Raw genomic sequence first — 19416 nt, 5'->3', positions numbered from 1 at the left:
TGAACAAGGCTAGCTCTCTCAGCCTGTCTTCATAGGAGAGGTGCTCCAACCCTCTGATCATCTTCGTAGCCCTCCTCTGGACCCACTCCAAAAGCTCCACATCCTTCCTGTACTGGGTTCCCCAGGCTTGGATGCAGTAATCCAGATGGGGCCTTACAAGGGCAGAGTAGGGGACAACAGTCACCTATCTTTCTCTGCTGCCACGCATCTTTTCATGCAGCCCAAGATACTGTTGGCTTTCCAGGCTGCAAGCACACAGTGCTGTCTCATGTCCAGCTTTTTGTCCATCAGGACCCCCAAGGCCTTCTCAGCAGGGCTGCTCTCAATGAGTTCCTCTCCTAGCCTGTACACATATCTGGGATTACCCTGACCCAAGTGCAAGACCCTGCACTTGGCCTTGTTGAGCCTCATTTGGTTCATGTGGTACCACTTTTCAAGCCTGTGCACATCTCTCTGGTGGCATGGCATCCCTTTCTCCTCTTTCACCAACAAGTTCATGATCCCACCAACACAAGAACAAATACCACGGATGTGCATGACAACATTTTACTTCCTGCTCCCAGAAAGTTTTAGCCCCTGTCCAAGTCCCTCAAGCAGCTCATGCCCTTTCCCTGCCTCCCTGACTGGGGCTTCAGGAAATGAGTTTTGAGAGACGCTTGATGGAAAGGACCTGGCAGCAGAAAAGCACCCTGCAGATTTGCAGTGGTGCAAAGCAGCCATGTGGAAGAGAGCTTAATGTGAACAACCTAGCCCAGGAAAGATCAACAGAGTCAGAGTCCCTCTGCTCTAGCCATGTGGTGCTTGCAATAGCGAGCTATGGGCTTGAGCCAAAATCATCAGTGTGCAGGTTGCAAAGGCTTCTCCACAGCTTGTGACAATACCCTTCGCGTGTCCTACATCTCACACTGCTGAGCACAGGGCTCTTGCCTACCCTGTGGCTACAACATTTGCTTGCTTTTTTAACAGCAGCATCAAACGGAGAAGAGAGACTTCCACCCTCACCATGAAATCTACCCCAGAAATCCCGAGCCCTAAGGCAGAGGAACTTGTAAGCTAACACTTTAACTCTGGGTTAAAAATCATCCCATATATTAGCAGGATTTTTTTTTCCTTTCCTGAATATGTGCTGATCTCATTCATCTTGGGAAAAGCACTGGGTGTTCTCATCCAGGCTTTACCTGGCAAGCTGCACACGCTGTGGCAGAGGGAGCGAAGTTCTGAGCAGGCTCTGCAGTGGTGCTGCTGGGCTCCTTCTGCTTTCCTTCTGGAGCAAGAGCGTGGCTTCTTCACCCGGCGTTCCTGGGAGAGATGAAGGGTAAGTCAGCGAATCAGCTCCGCGCGCCGCGAGCATCCCCTGCTTTCTGCCATTGGGTCGGGATTTACCGGCAGCCAGGCGAGAAACGTCTGCAGGGCTTCCTCCCCCAATCTCCTGCACAGGGAGAAAACAAGCGAGTGTTTTTTAATGTGCCGTATGCAAGCAGGTTGCGAGCTGTGCTAGGAGAATAAATCAATGGGGAACGTTCCTGATGCTATTTTAAACATTGAGAGAAACCGCTAGCTAGCGACATCAATTTGCTGCATCAAGCCCAGAGAAGCAGCAGAGGGATCGGCTGCCCCTACAGCAGGAAACCCCCACACTGCTGCTTGCACCAATGCGTGGGCTGCGTGGCTGCTTCGCTGTGTCGGTGCATTTGCTCACGGGGATGTGGCGGTGATATGTCAGCTGCTGGATGCCCCAGTGCCGAGGTTAAACATGAGTCGCAGCTGAGCTGCTCAAAGGGATCCGCACTGCTGCCCATGTGAGTGCTGCATGCCTGGCTCCAAGGGGGGATGCAGCTCTTGCAGGGGAGCTGCTGAAAAACATCTCTCTCCAGAGCCACTAGAGTTGCTTGCCCAGGAGAGGATGGGAAAAGGGCGCTCTGCGGGCTCCCTGCATCCACTGGGTGCTGCTGGAGGCAATGTGTGAGATGAAAGGTGGCATCTGAGAATATAGCACAGCAACTCCTTGCATAAAAATAATGGATATTGCAGATCTGGCTGCTGCAGGAAATGTTCCCTCTGGAAATTGTAGCATATGGAATGAGAAAAGCAATTATATGGGTTCTGCTGCAGCTCTTTTTTTGTGGGGTTAATGTGGGGAGAGGATGTTTGCTGGCAGTTAAATGAAGCAGCCTGGGAGGCCGGGTAAGAGGCAGAATTAGCAGACCAGGCTGATGTTCGGAAATGGTACCTTCATCTCACAGCATCACACAGATCAATTTGATCTTGTCTTATTAAAAAAAAAAAAAAATCAGATATGGGACCTGTTTTGAAAAGCCCGTACACCACAGTGATGAGCACCACTGTAACCAGTTCTGGTTGAATGCCAGGCCCTTTGCAGAAGTGTTGTTTGTGCAAGCAAAACTGCTGTTGGAGGAAAAGGCTCAGCCGGAGGGGGCTTTTTTGTGCATGGATCAGGGAGAAGAGGGATGAGAGGAGGTGAGAAGTGCTCCCTGTACCCTCAGCCTGACTGCAACCAGTCAAACATAATGGTTTTAGCATAGCTGTGATGCCAGGTATGATGATGCAGGGCCGTGCTTTTAAAAACAGAAGCCCAGCTGGGTTTAACATGATGATTATTCCTGGTGCTTTCGGTGCTCATAATCTCATGCATCTCATAGCTAAAACTGCAGCTTGTTTCTAAAAATCTGGTGTTAGATGCCCATTGCCACTATTGATGGATGTAGGATTGATCCTTCCATTGTCTGTGAATGGAGGGATCAGTCCTGCGTGGTCACTACATGCTACAGGGCTGGCACAGCCCTTCCTCCCCTTCCCTCTGCCTTCCCTGGCATACATGGGTGGGCGGTTGGACTAGATGATCTTAGAGGTCTTTTCCAACCTTAAGGATTCCATGATTGTATGATTCTATATCAGTCCTAGTCCTTTGGGATGAAAGCTGGGGAAATTAGGCCTCCAGCACACGGTCTGGGGTCTGATCTCCAGGGAGCAGGAGGGTCCAAGCAAACTGCAGTGATTCCCAGGGGACATGATAGCTGTGCTAAATTCATCAGGACTGACCATCACCAAAATTTTTAGCAGTGTAAGGGCACTTATTCTGCAGAAGAAGCAGCCTGTCCCAGATTGCTACACTATTTGCTTTCACTACTTTTTTTTCCCCATTAAATTTGCAGTCTAGATTTTTTTGTTTAATGTTGCTAACTGAAAAGGATCCTCTGTACTGAGCAGCCATGCTAAAATGAGTCTTGTCGCTCCCTACAACTCCCTGAAAGGAGGTTGTGGTGAGGTGGAGGTTGGCCTCTTCTCCCAGGTAACTAGCAATAGACAAGAGGGAATGGCCTGAAGTTGCACTGGGGGATGTTAGGTTGTTGGATATTAGGAAAAATTTCTTCTCAGAAAGAGTGGTGAGGCATTGTAACGGGCTGCCCAGGGAGGTGGTGGAGTCACTGCCCCTGAAGGTGTTCAGGAAAGGGGTAGATGTGGCACCGAGGGACATGGTTTAGAGCAGACACAGGCATGAGCTGATGGTAGGACAAGATGACCTTTGTGGTCTTTTCCAACCTCCATGATTCTATGATTCTATTAGACATCACATTTGAAACCAAAGGAGTTAAGTGCTGCAGGCACTGGTAGCAATGATTCTGATGATTTTAGCCTTTAAGATTACAGGAATTGAACTCAGAATAACATCATTATTTCCGGAAAGGGTGGAGGAACAGCAGTAGGAGAGAGACTGGTACACAAGGGAAGTCCTACAGCTGTCCAGCTTGCAGGAGACATTCCTGGTGTCTTTTACTTTCAGCCTTCATTTGTGATGGAAATGGCAATGCAGCAAGCTCTGAACATCCAGAAGCACTTCTGTTCTGCATAGGTGATAGAGCACCGGCACAGGTTGCCCAGTGAGGTTGTGCAGTCTCCTCTCTGGAGGTCTTCAAAAGCTGCCTGGACATGGTCCTGAGCACCCTGCTCTGAGTGTCCCTGCTTGAGCAGAGGTTGGACCAGATAGACCCAGAGGGCCCTTCCAATTTCAATCGTTGTGAGCCTGTGATAAATGATCTGGATGACAATGACTCTCCTCATCCACCTCTGAAGCATGCTTTGTTTGTTGGTCACTGCTTTTTTTAACAGGGATTGGAAACCTATGCCTAATCTGCCATGCAAGTGGGTATAGCATTTTGGCCCTGCCATTCACCCATCTTCCCACTGTGATTTATTCTGGCTGCTAAACATGATTAAGCACCACAAAGAAACTCATCTTGGATGAGCTGCTTTCCTGGACTGATACCCATGGAATGCCCCTATCTGCCCTGAAATCATCGGCAAGTTGCTTTGAGATGGATCCAAACAGCAAGGAATCAAAACTAGGTGAGGGCAAACATTTCCAGCATCCAAGAGCAACAGGAATTAGCACACATGCACAACAAACACCTTGCTAGCAGCTGCACGCATGCAAGAAAACAGTAACCTGAACAGCAGCCAGACCATTTTTTTCTATGTGAATGCACTGTTCTTAAGCAATTTTTCCAGCACACCCCACACAGACAGGTTTTCCTTGAACATCACACAGCAGTATTTACCATCTAGTGCCAGGTTTTTGGGGGGATATTTTGCTAAATTAGCTAATATCTCAGTGGTTAAAGGACCATGGAGGGAGCATGGACGGTGTCTTTAAGGTTGCGGGTGTAACTGAAGTCTCACATATTTCCCAGCTGGTTCAATGTAACCACTCTGAGTTTGAGGTACTGTGAAAACAAAGAGTTTTTAAGGCCTTTTTTAACCTAATTTATCAACTTCAGCCACGTGGTGGTACCTCAGGGGCAGCCAGGATGCCAGCACACAACCTCAATTTGCCTTCAACCCCTTCAGCCCACAGGCACACTTCATGCATTAGATCCTTCTTCCTGGCCCTACAAAATCCTCCAGAGCATCTCTCCACCTTTCTATGGGATCTGAAAGCCATGTGCAAGATTCCAGGGTAGGTTCAACCTACCCCAGCCTCCACTTGCCCACAGGATGCAAACATGGGGTCGGTCTGTCTCCCCTGTTTGTCTGCCCTTTGGTACCTTGTACATTGGCCTGATTTGAAGATCAGGGGAAAAACAGTACTGAGTCAAAAGAAACAAATAAAGTTTTCTTGTGTTGTCTCATTCTGTAAAAAAAAAAAAAAAATCTAGTTATTCTTTGACCAAATTTGATCACCCTGAAAAGTCCATTAATTTTAACACACACACTCACACAAAGGCCTAGAGTATACAAAATCTGCTTTCCCAATTTTCTTATCCAAATGTGATCTTCAGTTTTCTTGATCGTGATGAATCTTCGGCTTTCAACTTCTCCCAGATAAATTAATTTTGAGCCCCAAACAAATAAAGCGATTGAGCAGAAATTGAATACTTCCCTTTATCTGTAACGTGTCACACTGAATAATGTTTGGAGAAGAAAAGGCTCTGGGGAGACCTGATAGCAGCCTTTCAGTATCTAAAGGGGACTATAAGAAGGGGACACTCTTTAGCAGGGTTTTCTGTGACAGTACAAGGGGAAATGGTTTCAAACTAAAAGAGGGGAGATTTAGACTGGATGCAAGGAAGAAGTTTTTTACATTAAAGGGAACAGCTTGATGCATCTCTCTTGTATATGTTCTTTCAGACCTCTCTGGGAGTATTTGACGCTATTAGCTAATTGTTAGGCACAGGAGAAGTTTCTGGCTGGGATCACGACCATGTCATTAGCTGGGGACTTCTATATTTGAATCCTGCGTTCATGAACATTGAGCCTCAGGAGTGAAGAAACAGTGGCAGCCATTAACGTACTCCACAGTTCTCATCTAAATATCCCAAGCGCTTGAATCTCTCCTCAGCACACAGCATTAGGCTGCAGAGCAGCCCGCTATCAGGAAGCTTTGGCAGACATGGCAGGGAAACTGGAAGCTCTTGGCATCCAATTTGACAAGTCCATTGTGCTGAGCAGAACAGTGGCCTCTTCTGCAGCCGGGAAAGAGCTGTGGCTCTCCACACGTTGCATGGGCACAAAGGCCTGCAAGTGAGGGAGCCAGGCCCACGTCGCCTCTTTGTGTGTAGTCTGGGCAGACACATCCAGGTCACTCACTCCAGACAGCATTCACGACCTGCATTCTTGCCATCTTCCAGTTGCCCGGAGGGGAGCTCAGTGCCTTGGCAGCAGACCCACTGCTGTCCCCAGGGTCCTTGGAGCACGGCCGGAGCGTGTGGCAGCTCAGGGACTTGGGATGGGGCCACCATGACGTGCTTGGATGTGAGACGCCTCACGCACAACCATGGTGCCTTCTGGGTTCATTTTGGCACAAAGCTCATTCCTCAATGGCTGAAGAGACATTCAAGGGCAGGGTTTAGCTGCAGCTCACCCCCTCCTTCCTTCTCCTTGTTCCCTGTACTACTGGTTTTGGCTGCAATACAGTTAACTCGTAGGAGGAGGGTATGCAAAGGGGAAAGAAGGTCATCCATGGCCAAGCCTATAGTTATCGCTCTCCATGCGTTGGAGTCCAGTATTCAAACTTTGGGAAGTGTTTGAAAATGGATAATTGAGCAGAAAAGGCAGTATTCTGGCAGCTGCGAAAAGGAAAGGCAAGCTTTATCCATGCCCTGGAGTGAAAGGGGAAGGTTGGTGGAGTGTGAGGAAGGAGACTTGGCCATATTTCTTGTTGGGATAACAGGAAACACAATGGCTTGATGATGGCTTTCATGTTCACGTGGCAGCTCATAGCTGTGTATGCCCCTCCTGTGCTCGCTCACGTGGCATTTTTCTGTGTGTGATATTCCATTCTTCCAGGAGACCTTGCCTTTTGTTGGCCAGCTATCTGTCCGAAAAAAAACTTTTCTCTGCCATCCTCAAGAGAGAACTGAAAGTGCAAGAACAGCTGAAAAAGATCAACATGCTGCAGCAAACCCGACACCCCCTGCAACATCTGAGAGAGCGGAAACTTTGCTTGCTTTGTTTCTACACAACCGATCAATCGAAAGCAGTCAACGAAACTCAGTGGGTTAGCACGTTACTGCGGGATGCTAGGGTGGCCAGAGCTAAACATACACAATTGACACACACACGCATACACTGTCATCCAGTGAGACTTCAAGTCCTCCTCCTGCTGGCTCATTTTGGTCACAGTAAGGAAACGTCCATTCAGAGCAATTAGCTTGGGTGGCAAAAAATGCTGTATAAGAAAATCCTCACAGCCTGCTCCCTGGGGACTGGGAGTCTCCTTGGAGGCATTTCCTTGCTCTGACAGTGAAGAAAAACAAACTATGATATGCTATGCTATGATTAAAAATAATATAATGTCCCATTCTCTTAGCCATGGATGGGGTGTAAACCAGGTCTGAACTTCTCTCTCTAGAAACACCACAGGTCCAGTCCAGGATTAGAATCATAGAATCATAGAATTGTTTGGGTTGGAAGGGAGCTTTAAAGGTCATCTACTCCAGCCTTCCTACAATGAACAGGGACATATACAGCTAGGTTCCTCTCCTCCAGCCCCATCCTACATGTCCTTCTACAGCAGCAGTTCTGCACGTATCCCTGAAACTGAAAACAAGACTTGCCAAGCTGACACTTTGCTCCTGGACAAAGCTGCTGATCATTCCCTCCCAGGCCTGTCAAGCTGCCTTCTCCACATTCAGATGCACCTTCCCCCTGAAATTTTGTCTTCCTGCAGCTTCTGTGTCTCGTTCTGCCTTGTTACCTTCCTCCCTATTTATTTCTCTTTCATACGCTTCCTTTATTCCCACCTCTAGCTTCTGATGGGGTCACACAGGCATGTGCGTTTGATTCTTTTTTCAGGGATCACTCATCCACATGAGCAAATTCAGCATCCTCTCTGCTGCTAAGAGCATTTTTCTATTCCAGACCAAATCTTTTGATACTTCATGCCCTACGTACTGTCTTAGACCTCTCTCTCCTACATCTTCCCATGAGTGGTTAATTAGTATTTAAATGCCAGCTTGGCTAAAACAGAGTTTTCATAGAATCATAGAATATCCTGAGTTGGAAGGGACCCACAAGGATCATCACATCCAACTCCTCCACACCGTTCCCTCCGGTCTTGCTGCTGTTACCAGAGAGCAGAGCTGTCTAGTGCTGCCTTGGTGCTGACAATGCTCCAGCTACTGTTGCTACAAGGAAAAAAATCAAGGCTGAACTGTTCAAAGTTTTGAGTTCCTGAAAAATCTGTTTAAATCAACTCAGGAAAAGCAAGGTTAGAGTCTGGATGGAAAATCCTCTCCAGATCTGATGCTTAGTGGGAGCGTCTCTGCCAACCAGCATTGTATTTCATTACCATGGGTGCTGCCTCTCCTCTCTTACCCCTACTACCTGTACCTTTCTAAATAGCACTTACCTGCCTGTTGCTTCCAGTCAGAGGCAGAGAAAAAGGCACAAGCCAAGACAGGGGCTGCCCATGCCCTTATCTGTGGGACAAGGAGCCATCAGAAGGAGTAGGCTCAGAAGAGAATCCAGAAGGAGGCACCTGAGGGACTGCTGAGACCCCAATAGGACAACTGTTCTGATGCCAGCCCTGCGGAAGCCTTAAAGTAGACAAGACCACAGAGCATTCAGGAACTTCATCTCCATGCTGCCAAACCTATTCCATAGTCCTCACCCCCTAAAGAAAACACCCAGTGAATCTAATAATAGGGCGTTAGAAATGGGAAGTGTTTATAGAAGGAGACCAGCTTACTCTGCTACACCAGAGCTGCATGTCCCGGAGTTCCTTTTGATGTAAATGTGTGAAATGACACTTTTATTGCAAGACTAAAGTGTAGCCATGGCAATGTGATTATCAAACGGTTGCATAGGGAAGTGTAAATCCATATAGGTTTTTGGCTGGCAAGATTAAACTACCCAGGGACAGGGATCAATGTATGCCAAGTTCAGGCTCTCCATGTCCAAAAGGAATCAGTTCCAGCTTTGAGCCTGAGATATTTTCCTGTTTTGCATCCAAATTGTCTCTGTCACACCTCGAGCAATCGTCAGGCTGTATTCATAGGTTTACCACGTGAGAAAACAGGCTGCGCAGCCAACGGCACTGTGCTCAGGGCATTCCCCCACCCACGGCACACTCATGTGACAGCGATCTGGTGACATCCGAGGGGGAAGAGCAAAACTGGCAGGCTGGCACCTTTAGAGCCTCCAAGCAATGATCTTCTTGGCTCTTTCTCACAATCAGGGCACACTGATTTTTCACAGCCACCAGCTAAGGGCTTAGCCGCAATACTGCAGGTAGGAAAAGTCCATCTCATCTTCTGCCTTTTTCCCTGGGCACCAGGCAGGCACTAAGAATAGGTTACCCAGATTCGTTGTGGGGTCTGCATCCCTGGAGATCTCCAAAAGCTGCCTGGACGTGATCCTGGGCACCCTGCTGTAGGTGTCCCTGCTTGAGCAGGGGTTGGACCAGCTGGACCAATTACTTTTTGATTCTATGATACCTAAGGCAGGAGCCTCAGCATCCCTCTGTACACAGCAGGTGCCTCCATACCAGCATGGCGAGACGCTTCATTGGACAACAAAACTATCCTAAAATATCCAGTGAATGCTCCCATGCTGTCATATAAGAATTCACAGGATGGCTTCCTCGATAGGATGTTCCTGTAGTTAATTAACCTCTGATCCTTATTTCCAGTGGGAAGGTCTCTTGTTTCTGTCTCCAGCAAATGACTCTGCAGCTCTTCACACAGTAGATTAGGCAGCCTGCTAAACCTGGCACCTGCTGCTGCTGCAGGTATTTCTGGGGACTGATCACATCCCTTTTAACCATATCTCCTGTGAGCCAAACATACTGCAGCTCCACCAAACGCTTGTTTCCAAAACCCACTTCCCAACCTGGGAAGTCCCACACCAGCTGTGCTCTTTGGGTTCTTGCGCTGCAGCAGGAGTTTTTATATCTTCTATTTTAAGGAAAAGTTTTGCAGGAAATTTTTGCTGGAATAAAATATAGCATCTTCTCATTAAAGAGAGCCCTTTCTCCTTAAAGTATGTGATTTTACAAGTGAAAAATATTGATCCTTAATTTAAAAAAAAAAAGGTGAATTTCCCCATGTCATTTGGGAAATGTATAGAAACTATTGCAGTGCTAATTGCTATTACCCAAACCATCTGGCCTTGCAGATACAGGGAGTTCTGCACCAGGGGAGGTTGAGGTTGGCTATTAGGAAAAATTTCTTCTCAGAAAGAGTGGTGAGGCATTGGAACAGGCTGCTCAGGAAAGAGATGGGGTCACTGTCCCTGGACGTCTTCAAGAAGAGGGCATATGTGGCACTGAGGGATGTGGTTTAGTGGGCATGGTGGTGATGGGTCGATGGTTGGATTAGATGATCTTAGTGGTCTTTACCAACCTTAATGATTTTATTCTCCAGCAGATTGAGCATTTGATTTTTGGTTAGCCATGAATTATCGCTTAAGGAAAGGCACCGCCACCCTGCTGTTAGCACTGCCTGACACAAAGCCCACAATGTGGGAGCATCACTGTGCTGCCTGACTGTCCAAGCCATGCCACTGTGGCAGCTGCCTGCTCCCCAAACTAGCTGTGTGCTGCAGAGAGGAGATGAAGCTGTTATCTGCATCCTCTCCATATCATGCTGCCCTTTGCAGTCCCTTGATCTCCGTAACCAGAGAATACTAACGGGATGCCAGAGCCTGAAGTGGCTTAAAGCCATTTTGCTCCTTGCTCGACGAATGGATGAAATCTGCAGGCACCGAGCAAGTCAAGAGCTTTCCGCTTCCCACAGAAATGAGTACACCAAGTGGCCTGCCTTGTTTGGCTGCTTTTATGAATGGAGCTAGAAAAAAACAGATGCTGTGAAGTTGTTGCTAAGAAGATTTTTTTATTTTTTTTTCCTGCTGCCCTGACCGCTCCAGCCAGTGCAAGCCCCAGCGTCCTGAGCGCTGTGCAGCCCTGAAATGAAGGAAGTGGAAGGGACAGAAAGCGCAGGTTCCCGCGCTGCGCTCAGCAATTACACAATCCCGTATCTGCAATTATTTCTGGCAAGGTTTATTCACCTCGTGGGAGACGTTTGGAACAACACGGTGCTTTTCTAGGGAGTGTCAGTCATCGGGCGAACGTGCCTTCCAGAACTGCTTTTTTTTTTTTTTTTTTTTAAATATGTAAGTAATTGTTTCTTTACAGTTTGGTCTTTGCTTTTTAATGACTCACACTTCTACCTTGTCAGCTTTCAACACAGGCCCTGCCCTCCCTCACAGTGCTACAGTCCTCCCAGCTCTCACCCACTGCACCAGGTCACCCAGGGTAAAATGGGGAAAGATGAGAATTCCCTCAGCCCGCGCCATCCAGACATTCAGCTTACCGGGGCTGCTTCTGGGGGTCTGCAGTGAGCAAGCATTAAAAGCGAGGTGCAGGCACGCCTCTGATGCATGCAAATAGAGGTTGGGCTGTGGCTTGGGATTTGGAATCCAGATGCATTTTTACGGAGACAGCGACAGACTCTGATCCCCAGCACAGCTTCTGTGCCAAGTGTCTCCTTTCTGTTCCAGCCTCCAGCAATGCAAAAGTGCTCTTCGAAATAAAGAGACACAAAGCTTAAACATTCATAAAATCACTTCTTTAGCTTCAATCTACATGAAAAATGACCGTACATTTTATGGAGGGCTGGTTTTGTGTGTGTGTGCATGTGTAACTTCTCCCCTTTTGCTCCCCTCTGAAAAAAAAAAAAAAAAGAAAACAACTTGAGGCAGAGAGCAATTATGGAAAATTTCAGGCTGAATGGTTAAAGCGTGGCCAACTTGTAAAGTAATTGGAAACACAAGGGTAGAGAGGAAAGTGTTTGGCAACATGCGTATTGTGCTTTGGGATGAAAGGTGCTATGTAAGTGGAGGACTCTTTTTTATTGCAAGCTCTCCTCTCTGATATGTTAATTGTGTTTTGCCTGATCCCTTGACAGTTCATTAATTTTTGCCCAATTGCAGGCTGTCGAGTGCAGATAACTTTCAGGCTATTATGGGAACACCCTAGAAGTTTGTATAGAAAGGAAACTCACTGTTTCCTGTATCATCCTTCTGGGGATCTTGAAAGAGTTCACAAAAAACACTTGAGTGAACTTTCTTCGCTGGATAACGGAAGGAAAGGAAACTGTGAACAAGCAAACAACACTCGATTCCATGAGACAAGAGATACTCGTAGGTCGCGGGAGAGAAAGTGAAGTCGGTGACTGCAATACACACACAGGCACACAGAAACTATCTAATGGTACTCCCAAAATAATGGGAATCTCTGCACCTGCACAGTATTTTTGACCTGTAAAAGTGTATCTCACAAACCACCAGTGTGACCAGTGGTGGAACATCTGTCCCAACAACGCGTGAAGACTTTTAGAAGTACCTTGAGGTTCGAATAAAAGAGTTGGAAATGGTGGTGGATCAGATGATTAACTTCACCTTTTTTCCTGCCATTAACAACACAGTGAGCAGAGCTCCGTTACCATCAGCCTCGAATTTTTGGTTACATGCAGATCGAAAGCAAAAGTGGGAACAGCTGCAAGCTTTCCTGGGGCTGGCTTCAAGCGCAGAATTCACACAGAGCTCAGGGGGCTGGGGCCAAACACAACTTCAGGTGTGCGAATGCATCCTCCATCTCCAAGACTGAGAAATACTGGGAATGACGATTTATTAGCTTGTCCCCATCTCTGTATTTTAAGCCTAAAAACATGAGATTGGCATGTTCTCATAAACTGTTGGACTGTATGCTCCTCTTCGTGGTAACTGTCAAACTTCTGGGTTTGAGCAGCACTTCCGAGGGAGATCAAAATCACTGAGCAGATGAAATTCAATGAATTTGTTAAATAAGTGCTTAGAGGTGGAGATCTGCAAGGGGCTCTTCTGGAATATGCATTTTGTGGCATTCAGTATGCGTCAACCCAAATGGTAGAAAGACCTCCTATCTGCCTAAACCCCAGGAAAACTGCTTGAATTTTGCAGTTAACAACAAGCCACAAAAATGTAAGAAGAAATGGTCCAAAGGAACTCTTGGTTAGCAATAAGCAGAGCAGGCAGGGAGGAAGGGAGAGGAGGGAAGCTGTACAGCAGCATCTCTCATTTCTAGGAAGTGAAGTTCAAAACAAACCAAAGGAGATGACAGAAAGCTGATATCCCCTACAAAACAGAATCACTACCTCAGAAGAGGAAGACTTTGTGCAGCAGAGTATTAAAGATCGATACAAAAGGGCTAGGCTGACAGGTCACTTCCAGGAGGAGAAAAGAATACAAATTTAACTCATAAAACCATAGAATGGCTTGAGTTGAACTCAGTTCAATGTCCCAGAGTTCCCAAGTTCTTCTCTGCACTTCTCCACCCACGTTCCATCCACAGCCCCACCAGACCACACTGAAAGGCTGTGGGGAACGCATTGCTTGCCTGAGCTCCTGCTTTGCGCTGTTGAAAAATAAACCTCCAAAGGTAACATCACAGGCTTGTGAGACCTGTCAGAAGGGAGGTCAACGACAGAGTGAGTGATGGAGCCAGCTGATAGATGATAAGAACCGATGTCTGCTCAATACCTGTTGTAGAGCTTAAGAGAGGATTTCTGTCTCTGAGGGTGCTGACTGGAAATTTTTGAAAGGCATTTATGAAAATATCAATTATGAAAACATTTTTTTCTGGCAGGTTCTATAACACAAGCTTCTGGCCTGACCAAAACCACTAACAGGAAAAAGAGAGAGAGGAAACTTTTGCCAGCTGGAAGAAAATATTTCATTCAAATTCAGAACAAACCATTCAGGCCAGTTCCTGCCTAATTGGGACTGGGGAGGGCCATTTTTGCAGAAATACGGCTGATTACTTGATGACAAAAATCAAAACTCCCCAAAACCATTTCTACTGATCTGCTCCCAAAGTTCTGCATAGCATCAGTGCCTCCTCGGGGAGCTCGTTAAAACATCCTCATTGCTAAGAACTTTCTCTCCTCTCAGTTTTGTTAACTTCTTTACCGTAAGCCTTAACGTCATCTGCTCTGCATGTTGCAAATCACCTCCATTCATTCTGCCCCCTTCTGATTTTCTGTCCCTCAAGCACTAGAACCCCCATCCTCCTTTCCTACAAGGTTTAATCACCTCCATGCTCTGGCCCAAGTGAATGGCAAAATATGCTTTTGGAGAGCATCTGTCTGCACTTAGCATCAAGGCATTGACAGGCCAGAAAAAAAGGCTGAGACTCATGTAGGGATGAAGGATTTTTATTTCTACTCTGAAATCATAGATACTCAAAACAATTTCCTTGCTTTATTTGATTCACTAATCACAGAAGAAAAACTGAAGGATATTAAGCTTTTGGTCCTACCAAAGCATTTGTGGGTCTCTGAGGTATGTAAATTAGGAGGTTAGTTGACAGACCCCTTTACAAATAAGGGAACAAGCTTCTGAACTGATACAATTGCCCAAATAAGAGGAGCATCAAGGAGAGACAGCTCTATAATTCTCCTCGTTTGCTTGCTGCTGGCAGCATTCCAGAAGAGAGCAATGGCACCTCCAGGTGCCCCTCCAACAGGTTGAGTGGTAGCTCCAGGATGATCTGGGAAATGGTCAGGGAAAATGATGAAATTGCTCAGAAAGAACTGAAAAAATACAGCTGTTTTTTTACAGAGATGAAAAGTGAGAACTGGATTGTGACTTACCCTGGGAGAGACAGTATCAGGGGAAAGGACTTGACCATTACCTGCCAGCCCCTGCAGGCTAAAACAAGGTTTAACAACTATGACATGAGTCAATGTACGCTGTTCATCCAGAAGAAAAGTATCCGTTTCTTTTTATGCTGGTTTTTTTCCACCAAATTAGCTAGACGTATTGACTAATCCTGAGCATATTTGATCAGCAGACGAAAAGGAGAAGAGCCCCTCTGGGGAGCAACTAGATTTTAAATCATCGTCACTGTAAAGTGAAACTGGAGCTTAAGAACAGCAGTGTGCAGCCTCCACATTGTACTTCATGTAAAGGGACGACCTCATACCAAACATGACAAGAGAATTCATGATTGGGGTGATATTCATTTCTAGGAAGAGGGAAAAACCATTGAACATTATTTGAGTGAATTGTAGAAACTGTGAATTTGTCATTTTTCATCCACCTTTTTGGAGTGGAAAGTAATTTAAAACACTTTTAAAATCTCAGCATTCTTCTGGGGATTTTAATTTCCACTCCAAACAACTCTGGACTTTGGAAAGGCATTTCATTTTTACCTTGAAGTTTAAAATGGCTTCGTAAGAAACACTCTGGGATCTGCAGTTGTTCAGTTGTGTTTAGAAATTCAAGCAATTAGAATAAAAATTATTCACCCAATTCATATCAGTTTCCCTGTCACAACAACAACAACAGTCTGCTCAGGGTTATTCCTCAAACCTGGGTTGCTTAAGTCATTTAAATAGATTTCTATTTCAGAAACAAAATGAGAGCCAAGAATTTCACAATTAAAGGCTCGAGGGCTCTAAAACTTGGCTTCACCTAAGACTCTTAACATTGTTTTTATTATCTTAATCGCTAGGTTTTTTACATGCTAATTTTCCATCCCGTTGCCAACCGGTGCCAATCCAACTTGCTTTTCCATCACCCAGGTGAGCGTTACTCATGTTTTCAGGGGAATGCAAAAAAAAAACCTGAATATCATCAGTACAACCGTGTCTATTTTTGTGACTGGTCATGGACCTTTGCTAACACCGAGTCATAGCTAGAGAAGCCATTAGCTTATATGGAGTTCCTTGAGTTATACCCTGGGATTCTCCAAAAATACAAAAAACGCTGTTGCTTTTCCAGATGCAGTTTTCATGACACAGGGCTAAACAATTTGAAATTCTGACCACGCTGCGACCCAGAATATTGCAAACACTGATTGGGTACGGCACCGATTAGGCAAGGGAGAGGTGAGGTAAGTCACAACATGTGGTTGTAACAGGCCCTAGCAAAGCAAAGAGCAAAGCAAGACCTCCAGGAAGGCTCTAGAGGCTTCAGGTCCCACCTTGGAGATCAAAACAAACGTGCCCAATAACACCTGCATAGTTCAAATTCAGCTGTAGCTAAAATGCTGCAAGACAAGAAGACATTAAAACAATAAACGATCTGTTAAATGAAAGTCATGTTTTAATGTTTAGATCTATAGATTATGTGTTGTGATCAGATTGATGGTTGGACTGGATGATCTTAGTAGTCTTTTCCAACCTTAATGATTCTGTGATTCAGATAAAATAAAGCACTTTATTCTGCGCTAAACTAGATGAACTGGGTATCACTTATTTGTAAGCTGAATCCAGGAAAGGTTGTTTTGTTCTGTGAAATCACTAGGGAACAGACTTATCTCTCAGGTGAGATTTCAGTTGAGAGATTGATTTCCATTGGCTTTCTGGTACGCTGCCTGCACAGGAACGTTTACAGAGAGAAAACTAACACAGCGCACTGGTCCGGTCTTTTTTCTGTATTCACCAGTGCAAACTGGCAATAATACCAAGCAGCTTTAACCAGGGTGAAGCTAATGTGAATGAAGACACTTGAAAATAATCTCAGACTCAACCAACCTCCCGTATTACAGGCGTTGGTTCAAGGTTTTGGTTCTTTGCAAACCAAATGCGATGAAAATGTATCCATTTTTCAATTTGGCTTTGAGCGAAAATAGAGAGACCAAAGTACAAATATCCCAGTGCAGAAATGGAAACCTCATAAACATCATCGTCATGGTTTAATATGAGACGGCTCGGAAGGAATACTGACTAATCCCGGCTCATTGCCCAAGGAGAGAGAAAAAGAGCAAATAACATACAAAAGGAGTTCTGGTGTCTCCACTGCGAGGGAAGAAGTGACTGAACTACCAAGTCACGCAGTTCTCAAATGCTGTCTAGTGGCATTTTAACTGCTCCTAGTGCTCATGTAAGGATTGAAAGATGCTGTTCTTGAAGGCCTGTCAAGTCATTCCTTGTCAACTCTAAACTGCACTGGAGCTTAATGCCTCACAATTTTATTGTGAAGATAATTATAGAGCACATAGCTTAAAAAGGCAGGATAATTTTGCAGCTGTTAATACTGCTTTTTAGCTGTGCAAACCACAAAAATAATGAGGAAATCTCATTCTTCAAGACATGTATGCTTCAGGGACCTCACAAGCAGCAGCAAGAGCAACACAGCTCATGACCTCGAATCAGCATCTTGCCAACACAACTTCTAGGAGCTTGGGACTCCACTGCAAGTTGTTTATTTTCCATCTTGAAAGGTGTAGGACAGCACCTGCTCATACTCCAGATTTCAGCCCAAGAGATAGGCTCTGCCTTGTTTGCTCAGGACTGTTGATATTGCTCTAGGGTGACATGAGCCAACTGGCCCCAGATGGGTAAACTCTGGGCACAAGACAGGGCAGAGGGCAGGGTTAGGCTCTGTATCTGCAGGTTCTGCACGAAGCCATTTGGCACTGAGAATTCAAGCTCAAAGTCAAGTTTGGCTACCACAGGTAATCTCAGTGAGCCAGAAAATCTGCTTGTCTAGGTCCCCGCCATAGAATCGCACAGAGCATCCTTCCATCCATCAGACTTTCTTGTAACTTCTCTGAGTTTAGATAAAAAATCTTCAGTTGGCTTGGCACAAGTCTATAGCCCTTATCTGATAGGCAGAAACTAGAAGCATCCCAATGCTTTTAGGGGGGAAATAAAAGCATCAAGGGACATGAGCAATTTTACACAGCCACTTAAAGTTCCAAATTAATGACAACAATGTTGGGGAAGGGTGGGAAGAAGGAAAAACAACAGTTTCAAGCTCAGAGCACTGTTTTCCCACCAGAAATGAACGAAACACCCTTTTGTGAGAGATACCCCAGGGATGAGTTACAGGCCAAACACATGAAAATTGAGACTCATTTTTCATGTCGTTTACAAGTGTCCTGGCCGGGAGACCTCACCTCTGGTCAGGTTTCCCAAATCCACGGCCACTCCTTAGCAGGAGACACCTCTAAGAGTTGGCTGCGTCACATGTCATGAAGTCTGAAAGCCAGTCCAAACAATCCTGTGGGCTTCCATCCATCCAGAAGATAAATGACCTTTTTAAAGTCCTGGCGTTCAAAGGATTTAGGAGCAGCAGCAGTTTCATAAGGTTCAGTTTAATCTAGGAATCCCTGCCTTTCATGTAAAGCAACTCACGCTAGATCTGAACACTGGCAAATAGTCAACTAAATCCATTATTGCATGATAATGCTCAAACATTTCATTAATTCCTAACCAGCTGTCCTCTGCTCCCTTACCCCTTTCATCACACAAACATTTCTTTAACTGTCTGAGGGAGGGGAGAGGGAGGATCAGACGCAGTCTTGTAAAATTCCTTCACCCGCGTTGCCTGCGGCAAGTTATTTCTTTTGACACGCATGTAAAATAATATTGGGGGTGTTGTTTGTTTGGCTTGGCTGCATGGCAAATTTTCGTAACAATTTTGTAAGCCAAGTACCTGTGAAATGGAGGAACTTGTTGATGATCCTACTGGCTGGTTAATTAACATTGATCATTAATTAGGGAAGACCACTTGCTCCAATTTCTATGCCAAGACAGAGGACGTGGTGTAGAGAGCTGCAAGGCTTTTAGGGAAGGATATTGCTCTCCAACGTCTTACAGAATTTTTAGAAAATCCTCGGGTACTGCCTGCCAGACAAAGCAGTGGGAGCAAGGATCAGCACCTTGGGGGTTTCTCCAGCTATGTGACCCACAAAATGGAAACCAAAAAGCATTTTAAGGGTCAGTAGGGAGATCTGAAGGTCACTTCTGGATGTTTTCTTCATGGAAGGCACTAGCTAAAGTGCCTCAGCCTACTACGTATTGCCTAGGGAGAAATAACCACCGAGGAACAGGAATTGACAAAAACCACCCTGCTGAGCAGGCATCTGCTAAAAGGTATATCGTAACAAAAGCCAGGGACAGGAGCATGTCCCAAAACTCACTCTCAACCATGGCTTAGGGGCTTTTCTCACATTCCCATAAACATTAGTCCCTCTCCTGCACAAAAGCAGCATATGCCTGGGCCACAGCTCTATGTCTTGACAGTCGTGTCCAGCGCACATCCACAGATCTCTCTGCATCAGCAAGAGAAGAAACTTCGTTTCTCCCCTGCCAAGACTGGAGGATGTGTTTATTTATTATGGATTAAATATTTGGAGTTGAACAAGAACCTCAGAGGGAAGAGGTGGGTCTGCTTCCTTGGATTTCTTTTTCCATCCCTTCATTCTCTTTATAACAATTTGGATTTTTTTTAAACAAAAATGTTTGCTTTATGGAAAATTACCCTCTCTGGCTCTCAGCTCAGTGAGTGGCTGAGAGTTAACAACCCTCAAATGAAAATCACAAGGAAATAAAATGGAGAAATATTTGGACACGTCTGAACACGTCTGGACATAGCCTGAACATGTCTAAAACGTCAGGGCAAGGTAAG

General features: G+C 45.6%; 1 long non-coding RNA gene across 1 annotated transcript; it reads right to left on the bottom strand.

Annotated features, from left to right (window-relative positions):
* Positions 371-8622, bottom strand: LOC110395197. The gene is made up of 3 exons (XR_002436252.1): positions 8369-8622; positions 1384-1429; positions 371-1299 (listed from the first exon to the last, which is right to left on the bottom strand). It is a non-coding gene; the product is annotated as an uncharacterized LOC110395197 (long non-coding RNA).

The sequence above is a fragment of the Numida meleagris genome, chromosome 2 (genome assembly GCF_002078875.1).
Source record: "Numida meleagris isolate 19003 breed g44 Domestic line chromosome 2, NumMel1.0, whole genome shotgun sequence".
Taxonomy (NCBI): Eukaryota; Metazoa; Chordata; class Aves; order Galliformes; family Numididae; genus Numida; species Numida meleagris.
This window is presented reverse-complemented; position numbering and strand designations above follow the sequence as displayed.